Source organism: Eptesicus fuscus, chromosome 21, assembly GCF_027574615.1.
Source record: "Eptesicus fuscus isolate TK198812 chromosome 21, DD_ASM_mEF_20220401, whole genome shotgun sequence".
In the NCBI taxonomy this organism is placed as follows: domain Eukaryota; kingdom Metazoa; phylum Chordata; class Mammalia; order Chiroptera; family Vespertilionidae; genus Eptesicus; species Eptesicus fuscus.
Genome location: NC_072493.1, coordinates 13,272,248 through 13,283,592, shown reverse-complemented (window position 1 = coordinate 13,283,592; position 11,345 = coordinate 13,272,248).

The following is an 11,345-nucleotide window of genomic DNA, read 5'->3' as shown; positions in this document are numbered from 1 at the left end:
GCCGAGACGGGCTGGGCCTCGTCCGGCGCTGGACCCGTTCCCCTGGCAACGGCGCGGGCTACGGCGCCCCACAGCGGCCAAACCGCGCTGCGTCACTTCGCGCCGGCACCCGGGGAGCTGTGGCTCGTGGAGGACCCCTAGGCGCCCCGGCCGGCCCATTCCCCATTTCTTCACAGCCTTTCTCCTAGAAAACTCGTTCCCCACCATCCCTACCCACAACTTGTCTTCTCGAAATCCTAACTTGTTTCAAAAGCGCCCCCTTCCAGTTTCTCCCGAGACCACCGTTCTCAGGGAGATTCCTGCACATTTTAATGAGAGCATGTGCAGGGCATCGGACCTACGATGGGGAGCACCCTTGAGGTCCCTGCTCTTCAGGGAGATTACAGGCTAAGGGGAAGACAGAGCTAGACAAATAAATATGCAGGTGCTCCATAATATAAAGTGTGAAATATAAGAGCTTAAAATATGCTGTGCAAAATATCTTCTTTCTTTATTTCCTGTAAATCAAGCATAAAACCTTCTGGGAGCCCTCATCTTCCAGCCTGGTGGGAAATTTAAACTTGGTCTCCACTGAGCTCCTCTTACCCAGGTTATTCCATGGACCAGGATCTCCTACAGCAGTGGTCGGCAAACTCATTAGTCAGCAGAGCCAAATATCAACAGTACAACGATTGAAATTTCTTTTGAGAGCCCAATTTTTTTAACTTAAACTTCTTCTAACGCCACTTCTTCAAAATAGACTCGCCCAGGCCGTGATATTTTGTGGAAGAGCCACACTCAAGGGGCCAAAGAGCCGCATGTGGCTCGCGAGCCGCCGTTTGCCGACCACGGGCCTACAGCAACAGTCTGAGAAGCATGCTGTGGTCCTGAGTCCTCTCTAGCCCTGACGCCATAGGCACTGTCCTATCCACAAGGACTGAGGTTTAGGCTCTGCTGCCCTGGGGCTGACACAGGACAGGCACCCGCGCCCTCTGTTCCAGGGCCTGCGGACTCTCTTCCCTTTCTCCGCCTGGGGAACCTCCCTGTGGATCTGGTTTCCCTGAAAGCTCGCCCCTTTTCCTTGGGGGTACTCAGAATGGACTCGCCCATGAACTCGGGCTTTCTTTCTTTCTCTTTTTTAAAAAGAGAGGAAAGGAGAGGGAAAGAGAAACATCAATGTGAGAGTAAAACATCTATCGGCTGCTTCCTGTACACCCCCTCACCAGGGATTGAACCCACAACCTGGGCATGTGCCCTGACTGGGAATTGAACCTGCACGGGACAATGCTCCAACCAACTGAGCCGTAGCGCCCAGGGCTATCTCTATGCTTTAAAGTCTTGTTTTCAGGACTGATAAACTCAAACTTGATGTGGAATAAAAATCAGTCGTCTTGGGGTGGGGGTGGGGGTAATGGGGGGATAAGGACACATATGTAATACCTTAATCAATAAAGAAGAAAAAAAGAATTCTTAGTTACCACCAACTGTTATTTTCAGAAAATACGTTTTGTCCATTAAGAACGTTTGAGAAGGAATGACTATTTGTTCTTTTTTTTAATGAATAAATGATTATCATTGCTTGTGCAATGATCTTACATTTTCACACACGCACACAAAATCAATAGTCTCAGAAATACAAGATGGCTTCTCAACTCTTATCCGGAATAGGAGAACTTAGGGTCAAACAGAGATGGTCACCCAGAAATCAAGGTGGAAAATAAGCCCGTGTGTGCCCACAGGGAGAGAAGGCCGCAAGAGTCACAGCTATTCAGACTCTGGGTCCATCTGCCTCCCAGGCACCTCTCCTGAACGTTCCGTGGGTGTCTAGATGCAACACATCCCTGTGTGCCCTCTTTGTCCTCGCCACAAACCTGTTTTCCCCTTGGGCCCTCCAAAGGGCACTGCCATCTTCCCAGTCTCCTCCTAGTCCTTGCCCATCTAACCCCGACAGTTCCCAGGACCAGGAAGTCCTCCCTCCGAAGCACGTTCTGTGGTCATTCTTTCCATTCCATTCCTGCCTAGACCACCAGCATCTTCCTTACGGTCTCGGCAGCAGCCTCTGGTCTGGTCTCCCTAACATCAACATGTCTGCTTCCAGACTTATCATTCTCCTAGCTTCCAGACTTACCATTCTTTCTCTTAATTTGTTAAAGTGGGTGTAATCCCACTTTAACAAATTAAGTCCCCAAAATAGCAGCCCCCAAAGATGTCCACATCCTAATATCTGGAACCTATGAATATGTTTCCTTATATGGCAAAGGGGACTTTGCAGATATGATTAAGGATCTTGAGAAGCAAGATTATCCACATACATTCTGTGTGATGACAAGAGCCCTTATAAGAGGGAGAAGGTCAGAGAGGGAGATGTGACGCTGAAAGCAAGAGTCAGATAAACTTGCCCTAGCTGGTTTGGCTCAGTGGATAGAGTGTCGGCTCACGGACTGAAGGGTCACAGGTTCAATTCTGGTAAAGGGCATGTATCCTGGTTGCAGGCTGGATCCCCAGCGCCGGTCAGGGCATGTGCGGGAGGTAACCAGTCGATGTGTCTCTCTCATTAATGTTTCTCTCTCTGTCTCTCCCCCTCCCTTCCAACCTCTCTAAAAATCAATGGAAAAAATATCCTTGGGTGAGGATTAACAACAACAACAAAAAAAGTTAGATAAACTTGAATATACTACACTGCTGGCTTTGAAGATGGAGGAAGAAGCCATAGGCCAAGGAATGTAGGGGCCTCAGAAGCCAGGAAAGGCAATAAAACATATACTCTCCTAGACCAGGCGTCCTCAAACTACGGCCCGAGGCCACATGCGGGTGTTTTTGCCGTTTTGTTTTTTTACTTCAAAATAAGATATGTGCAGTGTGCATAGGAATTTGTTCATAGGTGTTTTTTTTAACTATAGTCCGGCCCTCCAACGGTCTGAGGGACAGTGAACTGGCCCCCTGTTTAAAAAGTTTGAGGACCCCTGTCCTAGAGCCTCCAGAAGGAACCCATCTGGGGACATCTTGACTTTAGCCCAGGGAGACCCATTTCAAACTCCTGACCGCCAAAACTATAAGGTCATAAATTTGTGTTGTTTTAAGCCACTGAATTGTGGCGATTTGTTATAGCAGCAACAGGAAACTAGTACAGTGGGTTTCAGATAGGGTTAAGTACACATACATTAACCAATGAAAGCTGTTTCATTTGAAACAAAAATCCAAGTGACAGCTCAGACTCCCTTGATGTGTGTCTGAGTGACTCCAGGTCAGGCTGTCTGAGGACTCCCTGTCAGCTTTTTCATTTTAAATTCGCTGAAGGCATGGGCAGTTTGATGGTATTCTTCCGAGTCTGTCATCATCATGTGGTCTCCAACCCAGAACCTGGCACTGCCCAGGGCATCAGCATCACTTACTGAGGAGGACCACACGGTGCCGGCTCCCCAGCAGGCAGAGGGTAGAAATCTTCTTAACCTGAACACATCACCTACTCAGTCTCCTGTTTAAGATAATGCAGGGTTTCCTTTGTCTTTAGACAAAGCCACGCTCCGCAGGCTCCTGTTCATCTCCTCATCCCTGTGCCCAGTGAGGCTTGTGCAACTCCTGGAACCTGCAGCATTCACTCCCACCCCCAGGCCTTTTCCCACAGGGTTCCCTTTACTTGAAGGGTTGTTACAGCTCCTCCCACCGGCTTTGTACAATTTCTTTGAAAATGTGACACATTTTTTCTGGAACAGAAGTCAGTCAGCCTCTTGAGCAGGACTTGTTCCTGCCCATGACCTATAAGGCAGGTCTGCCCAGAGTTCACAGGGAGAAAAGCTCAACTTAATTGGGAATGCTTATGCACACACACGTGTGAGAAGATCCTAAGCCAGCTTACGTGGCTCCAAAAATGTGGCCTGTCCTCGGGGCCAACGCGTACTCAGGCTTCCTGGGACTTGTCACTTGTCCCAGGGCAGGTCAGTGGTTATCTGTTTCCATCCCAGTTCTGCCAGTCACCAGCTGGGCAAATTCCTTACCCCCCTAACTCTCAGTTTGCTCCTATGTGAAATGGGGGTAACAATAGCTACTGCATAGGGCTGAAGGTGTGGTCAGGCCTATGAGCACACGGAGTATTCAGTTGGTAGTAGACACTGATACACATAATCAAAACCTTATTTGTCTTTCTACCAGGAATGATGCTATCCATTTCATCAACTAATAGAATTAAATGTTCATGATCCGGTTAACCTGCGTGGGACGTGGCCGGCCATAGCTCTTCTTGCTGAGTCCACTTCATCTGGGTCACGGTACCCTTTCCAATGGGCCCCGGATGACTCAGCCCATCCACTTGGCGCGGCCCATGACCACCAGCAGCTCTTGCCCCAGCAAGCACCGCGGCCTCTGACTGGTCTTTCTGCTTCCATTGTGGGCTCCCACACTGTCAGTGCATTCTCCTCACAGCTTGTGTCTGTCTTTTTTTTTTTTTAAGCCAAGCTGATTCTTTTACTTCCTGCTTACAACGCTCAGGGACTCTCCCTGCTCCCCCAGGGAGTGGTATTTCTATATGCCATAAAAATCAGTATCAAAACCTCCCCCACACAACAGCCTCCAAGACCCTCCTTTGCTTCGTGGCTCTGGCTGACCCCTGCAGCGTCTATGGCCACCTTTTCCTCAAAGGACCAGGCTCCCTCTCTCTAGGGCCTTTGCACGTGGCGACCTCCCTACCTGGAACATCACTCTCTCAGGGAAAGCTGTCTCTGGCCCTCGGAACAGACGAAGCATTGCTGCCCTGGCACCACGGGACGCTGCTTTCTAGTTCCTTCCGTCCGTGGCTCCTGAGCGTGTAGTGATCTGATTAGGGGCTGTCCGTCCAGCCAGACAGAGAGCCCACAAGGGGAGGAATGATGTTTTTTTCTAGCTCACCATGGCTTCCCTAGCACAGAGCCTGGAACAGAGCAAGGAAGAAGGAAAGGAAAGAACAAAGGAAAGGCGTGTGCTATTTATAGGAATTCTTTTGTGAGGCCCTTGGTACAGTAAATACTACTCCTTGAATTATTTTTGGTGTAAAATGACTTTCCTATGTTACCATCCCTTGGTAGTAAATCTGTTTTTTCCATGTCCCTCGTAAAGTTGTTTTTTTATTTGCTACATTCAAGGCATTCTCCTCCCATTAATTTTTCCTTGTTAAGTGGTTTTTATGACCGCTCTGTGCTTTAAGAAAGAACGGCCGCTCGGTGTTTAGAATATTCTCTCAGCTTCCTTGGTGGGAAGGCTCTGGCAGCTTTCCCACTGTTGACTATAACCAGTGCCGTTTGGAACACCATGTCACCCCTCCAGAACTCTCTGGGATCTAGATAAAACCTTTTCTGTATCTCCAGTTGGGAACGAGGTGTTTGGAAACAGCACCTTATGCAACAGAGCTGCCACACGGCCGTCCCTTGGAGGCAAACGAAAAAAAAAAAAAAAATCATGGCGTGTGGAAAATGTGTCTGCAGAGTCCTAGGGACCAAAGACTTGAAAGCTTGGCTGCCAGTAATTCAGTTTTTTTTTTATTTTATGTTTCTTGGACCACCGAAGGCATGTATGTACCACGTGTGTCACCTAAGATGCAGCCAGGGTGGAAAAAGGTATCCTGGGCCGGTGAGGTCAAAGCTGCCCTTTTTGCAAATGACCTCCACCCGCCGTGCACATGCTCCTGCCGGAGGGGTGTTCCCACTCACCACCGCCTGCTCATTTCTAGGGGGAAGGGCACGGTGCTTCAAAGCTGATGGCTGCTCCTACTTTATCTCAGAAATGCGCAGGGCTGAGGCACCTGCATCTTCCCTCGAATACTTTAAAGCAGATTATATGCGGGAACTTCTCAGGCCTGCTCCCTGTGGAATTTCCTTTGTTCCTAGCTCGAAACCTTACGTAACCTGACACAATTATCTGAAAAGGCTCGCCGTCCAAAAGAACAGTGCTCTGAGCTGGGAATGGAGGTCGGAGCTGGAATAGAAATGCTCTCCGCTGTCTGGGGACTGGGTCAGACTTTCACCACGACAATGCCCAATGCACGTTCCAAAGGAAAAGGCGAGGCCCCTGGCGCTGTGACCAGTGGGCACACTTGCTTCATCTCTCTGAACAAGGAACCTCTTAACGAGGTGTTCGAGGGACATTACAAAGCCCTCGGCCTGGCTGGCAGTTAAAAATATTTCGATAACCACCTTGAACAACTGGCCCATTTCAGGGGGGTGGGGGCAGTAACCCCTTCCACTGACTCAAAAACCAACCCAGTCTGAGGGCTGGAGTCTCCTGCCGGCAGTGAGTGCTGCAAATGGCTGTATATGTGGGGGGTCTGGAATCCACATTTTCACCAAGTGGTTGGTCCAGGTGATTCTGACTCAAGGCACAGCCCAGGACACACATCAGGAGATGACCCCGTTCCCCGAGAGCCCCTGGGCCTTCTAGCTTCTTTCTCTCCTTTTGTTTTCACGTTAGAAATCCCAGCCCTGCTCACTATTACATCTCAGTATCGAGGGACCTCCAAGGAGAATAGGCACCACTCATAGGTGGCTGGCTTTTCAAGGAATTTGCTGGAGAGAATTTTAGGCCAGGCTGTGAACAAAAACCCCCTTCCATCTGGTTTCAGTTTATTTAAAAAAACAACACACACAGGCCTCCCCACCAGCAATCAGAAAACAGCCACAGCTTCCCCGGGCCTGGTATTAGCCACCAGGGGTGGGGCTGGATTATGTATATGCAAATAAATTAAACCAGTCAGCCAACAGCAACTAATTTTTGTATCTTTTTGCAGTTGTTCTGCCAAGAAAAGGCCTGGATTGGGGGTGATAGAAGCTGTAAGGAAAGCAAGTTTTGGAATTAGTTTGAACCACTTGCCTTAATTCCACTGTTGGGAGATGTGTTTCTAATCCAGAAGCAAATTTTAAAAGGTTGGTGGGCTTTTGCCTGGGTATTGCCCGCTGCACAATGCCAACCTCTTAGGCTGAAGGCCGGGGGGTAGTGCTGCCTGTGGTTAGGGACGTAGTGTCTGGAGGGCTGTGTGACGCAGGGCGTGTCATTCAACCTCTCTGAGTTTGTTTTCTTCTTTATAGGAAGGGGATTTCCAGGTGCGCAGCCCAGATGGGGAGCCTTGGAAAATGTGGAGGGTGTTCAGTTCATGCCCAGGGCACGAGGAGGTGAGTCAGCTATCTCCCAGGCTCCCAGGCCATGTGAGTGATGTGCTAGTACCTGCTTCATAGTGATGATGTGAGAATAGCATAAGTAAATATGCGAGCTGGACACAAGGACTGGCATACAGCAGACACAGTAAATATAACAGAGGATTATGAATAGCTCAAAGCCACACGGCAAGATCCAAGAAGGCCGGTGAGTCAGCCAAGCTCTCCCTGCAAATGTTCCCAGCTGAGGCTTGCCTTTCCCTGGGGCTGGTCCAGAAAACCCTTTGGGACACTTTATCTTAGTGCTTCCCAACTTGAGGGACCTAATGTCCAAACACCTGCCTTCAGTTCTGGAGGCAAAATAAAAATTCAGAGGAGGGTACCAGACACTGTTTGAAAACAGAAGTGACGCTCCTGCGTCTCACTTTCCCCTCTCCCAGGTAACCGAAGGGCCTGGTTTCCGGGTGCACAGCCTAGATGGGCCACCTCGGAAAACAGGGAGAGGGTTCAGCTCCTGCCCAGGGCACGAGGAGTCCCAGGCCATGTGAGTGATGTGCTAGGAACCACACGCTTCCAGCTACCTCTGGGCAGAACCCTTGCAGGTCTGCAAGCACCTCGGGCTCGGTTTGTCCCAAATAGACCTTGCTTCTGTCCCGTCGTCTGCATGCAGCAACAGGACTCCCAGCCTCCGCTAGTCCCCTGTCCCCAAATCCATTCCCTGGCCAACTGGAACAGGGATCTCATTTGCTCAAGACCATCACCAGTTCTTTCCCTCATCGTGAAGTCTAGGAGGCCCTGCAAACACGGCCCTGCACTGACACAGTTCTCAAGAGCCTGGACTTGGGACTCCAGAACACCTGAATTTGAAGCTTGCCGCTGGTCCAAGATTCAAACTCAAGTGCACCTGAGCTTGAGACCTTGAGCAATTTTCTTAGCCTCAGGAAGCCTCAGATTCGTTGAAAGTAAAATTGTAGTAACGCAAATTAGAGGGCTAATTTGAGGCCTTTGTAACCAAGCAAGGGCTGGGACAGAGCAAGAGGTTTGGAGGCCAGTGCCTGGAATGCAGAGTAAGGGTAATGGAGGGGGGGGGGGGGGGGGGAGCGGGGGAAAGGCTGTCAGAACTAGGGAAGGTGATGAGACCATCTTCGGGCATGCTGAGCGTAAGGGGCCTATGGGTATCCAAGGGAGGCCTCTAGGGGCAGCTGGACTTTGGGCCTGGAGTCAAGAGAGAGGAGGCCTTGGCTGGAAAGGAGTGTGGGAGTCACCAGCATGTGAGTGGGAAGATGAGCTCATACTGAGGGAGGGGTCCCCAGAGCCAGAGGTTCACCCAAAGAAAGAGAAGCTCCAGAAGGGGAGTCAGAGGGGTAGGGGGGCACCCAAGGGAGAAAGGGGCTGGGGCATGAGGACTGGCCACAGGGCAGAGGCTTCAAGGAAGCCAAGTTAACTGAAAGCAGAGATGTGTCGAGGGTATTTGGGGACTAAAATGGCATTCACTAGTGACCTTTGGTGAGGTCAGGAGGGGAAGCTGACTCCGAGCTAGACTGAGGGAGAGGAGAGTGGGATGGTGATTGGAGGCAATTTTAGAGAAACGTGGCTGAGAATGGGGGAGGGGTGTGTGTGAGAACAAAGCTTGAGGAAAGGGATAGAGGACTGAGGTGAAAGAAGTTCTTTTTTTTTTAATTCTCACCCGAGGATATTTTTCCATTGATTTTTAGAGAGTTCAGAAGGAAGGGGGGTGGGGGAGAGAGAGAGAGAGAGAAACATCGATGGGAGAGAGACACATGGATTGTTGCCTCCCACATGCACTCTGACCTGGGCAAGGGATCTAGCCTGCAACCTAGGTACATGCCCTTGACCAGGAATCGAACCTGTCTAACCACCAAGCCAAACTGGCCAGGATGAAAGAAAGTCTTTATTGTAGTTGGTTACCAGTGGGAGAGGCCAGAGCCCTAGTGTGCGTGCTGCTGGGAAGGGGCCAGTGGTTCGTGCTTATATCCATGGTGCCCAGCACAGGGTCTAACACACAGTAGGACCTCAGTGAAAGAGTGCTGCCTTTGAGGATGAGACTCAGAACCAGGTGGAGAGACTGGCCATTGGGGCCCCTCTGCATTATGCCAGGAGGGAAGGGTGATGGGGTGCCAGGGGTGAGCAGAGTGCAGGGCAGGGCCTTCCCGGGGCTCTGCTGCCTCCTCCAAGCCGGCCACAGGGGGAGTGTTTAACTTCAGGAACCCTGCTGTGTAATCAGGAGACAGAGCCTGGGCTCTTGAAGACTGCCACCTGGCACCCCCACCCCCAGCACTTTGGTTCCCATCCTCAAATCCAGCAGTCACCTTCCCTTTATCCCCTTCAGCGCCACGCCCTCCCCCCAAGGCCAGCAGATGGTGCCAGTGAGCTGCTGGATTCAGCTGGAGCCAACTGGAGCCAGCCCCGGCCCCCCACCCATTCTGTGGCCCTCCAGAGCCTGGGGCATGCTAAGCGTTAGGCTCACCAGGTTTCTGACCGAGGGTGAGGGTGAGGGTGAGGGTGGGGGGCAGGACTAAGAACGAAGGAAGGCTATGGGCTGAGGGCTGAGGGGTGGAGTGGCTCAGGAGCCCTTCTCCTTCTGGTTGCCCTTCAATCCTTTGCCCCTGCCAGGCCCTGCCTTATCTGCTGGGGCTCCTGCCCCCTTCCCTTCTCTTCCCTGGAGGCCCCTGCCAACCCAGACTCCTGGGTCTGGCAGAGGCTGGTTCTCTGCCCCTGGGCAGGCACAACCTGGCACCAGTCCTCAGACAGGGCTGGGCCAGCCACTCCCAGCAATGACTGCCCAAGCCACCTTCATTCTACTTCTAGAACATCTCCACCTGATGAGGGGTATGGGGTCAGTTTACCCCCTGAGGAGGTCACAGGGGGCTGAAGCATAAATCCTGGGAAGGAGGTATGGCCTCCTGGCCTAGGAAGTGGGAGGAAGTCTGTCAAAGGGATATATGTATGTGTATGTATATACATAAAACAAATGTGGCAGATCATCTAGTCCCACAAGACCCAAGCCACACGAGATTAATAGTTCTAAGGTGGCAGTGTCCCAGAAGCTGAGCCAGAAACACCCCCTCCCCGTCCTAGTCCTAGCCAATTTCTACTTTACAGTGAAAGACAATTCCCCACACCCCCTCTCAGCAGGTCCTTCGCCCCATTCCAGGCTTCCCAATGAGTCAGGATCTTTCATGGTTCCTTCCCAAGACAGCGTAGGATCCTGTTTCTTAGTCTCTGTTCATTTTGCTTTCCCACTTCCACCTCCCTACCTATCAACTCCTGCTCTTGGCAAATGCTGGGACTACTTATTATGTGGCCTTGACCTTGAAGGTTGCCTGGGATCCACCTCAGCCTCTCCTCCATTCCCTTTCTCCAACCCTAAAGGGAAGCCTTTAATGGACTGAAGCTGAAGAAACTGCAGCCAAGCTCAGTAGGGTGACTAGAACTGCGGTGTGTGTGTGCGTGTGCGTGTGCGTGTGCGTGTGTGGAGGGGGTTGTCCCACCAATCCAGGTGTACAGCTCAGATCAGAGAGCCAGGCTAAGGGTGCTGTGCCTACCTCTGGGTCTGGGCCATAGATTCAGGGTAACAGGAGTCAGCAGGTTTTGGGCAGGGGGGCAGGGAGGAAGAGGAATGTTTCCCTGAGTTTCCAAAGGATGACCCAGACCAAGGAAGAAAGAGTTACTAGAAAGAAAAAAAAAAAAAGAGTTACTGGAAACACACACAATATATACAAATGTCCTCACAGACACAGAGTCGGGGCACAGGGAGAGACAGTCCGTATGTGCATAGACAAGCCATGGAGCCCATGAACTTGAGTGTATATAAATACAGGCACATAAGAAGGTCATGTACCCAAGGTCAGGCACTACACCCTCTCCAAGCAAGTCCTGCCTTACAGGGCCATGGCTGATCTGTCATCTGTACTTATAGGAGAAGTAGGTGGGGGCACTAGACTGCTCTGGGCAGGAAATTGATCCTCTATCCAAATGCTGTCCTGTCCCCTTAGGTGGGTCTGGCTCCCAGCCCCTCACTGAGATTCCCCTGGCCCACCAGGGGTCACACCTGGGTGGCAGAAAAGGCTTTGGAGGAGGCATATCTTGGCACAGCCTGGGCACCTAAAATATAGAATGGGCAACAGAGCTAAGAGGGGTCCACGACCTTCCAGGACCTACTGTGGGCATGGATGAGACCCTGGGCAAGCCCAGAAGCCCACAGGAAGCAGGGAGCCCCTCTGCCATGGG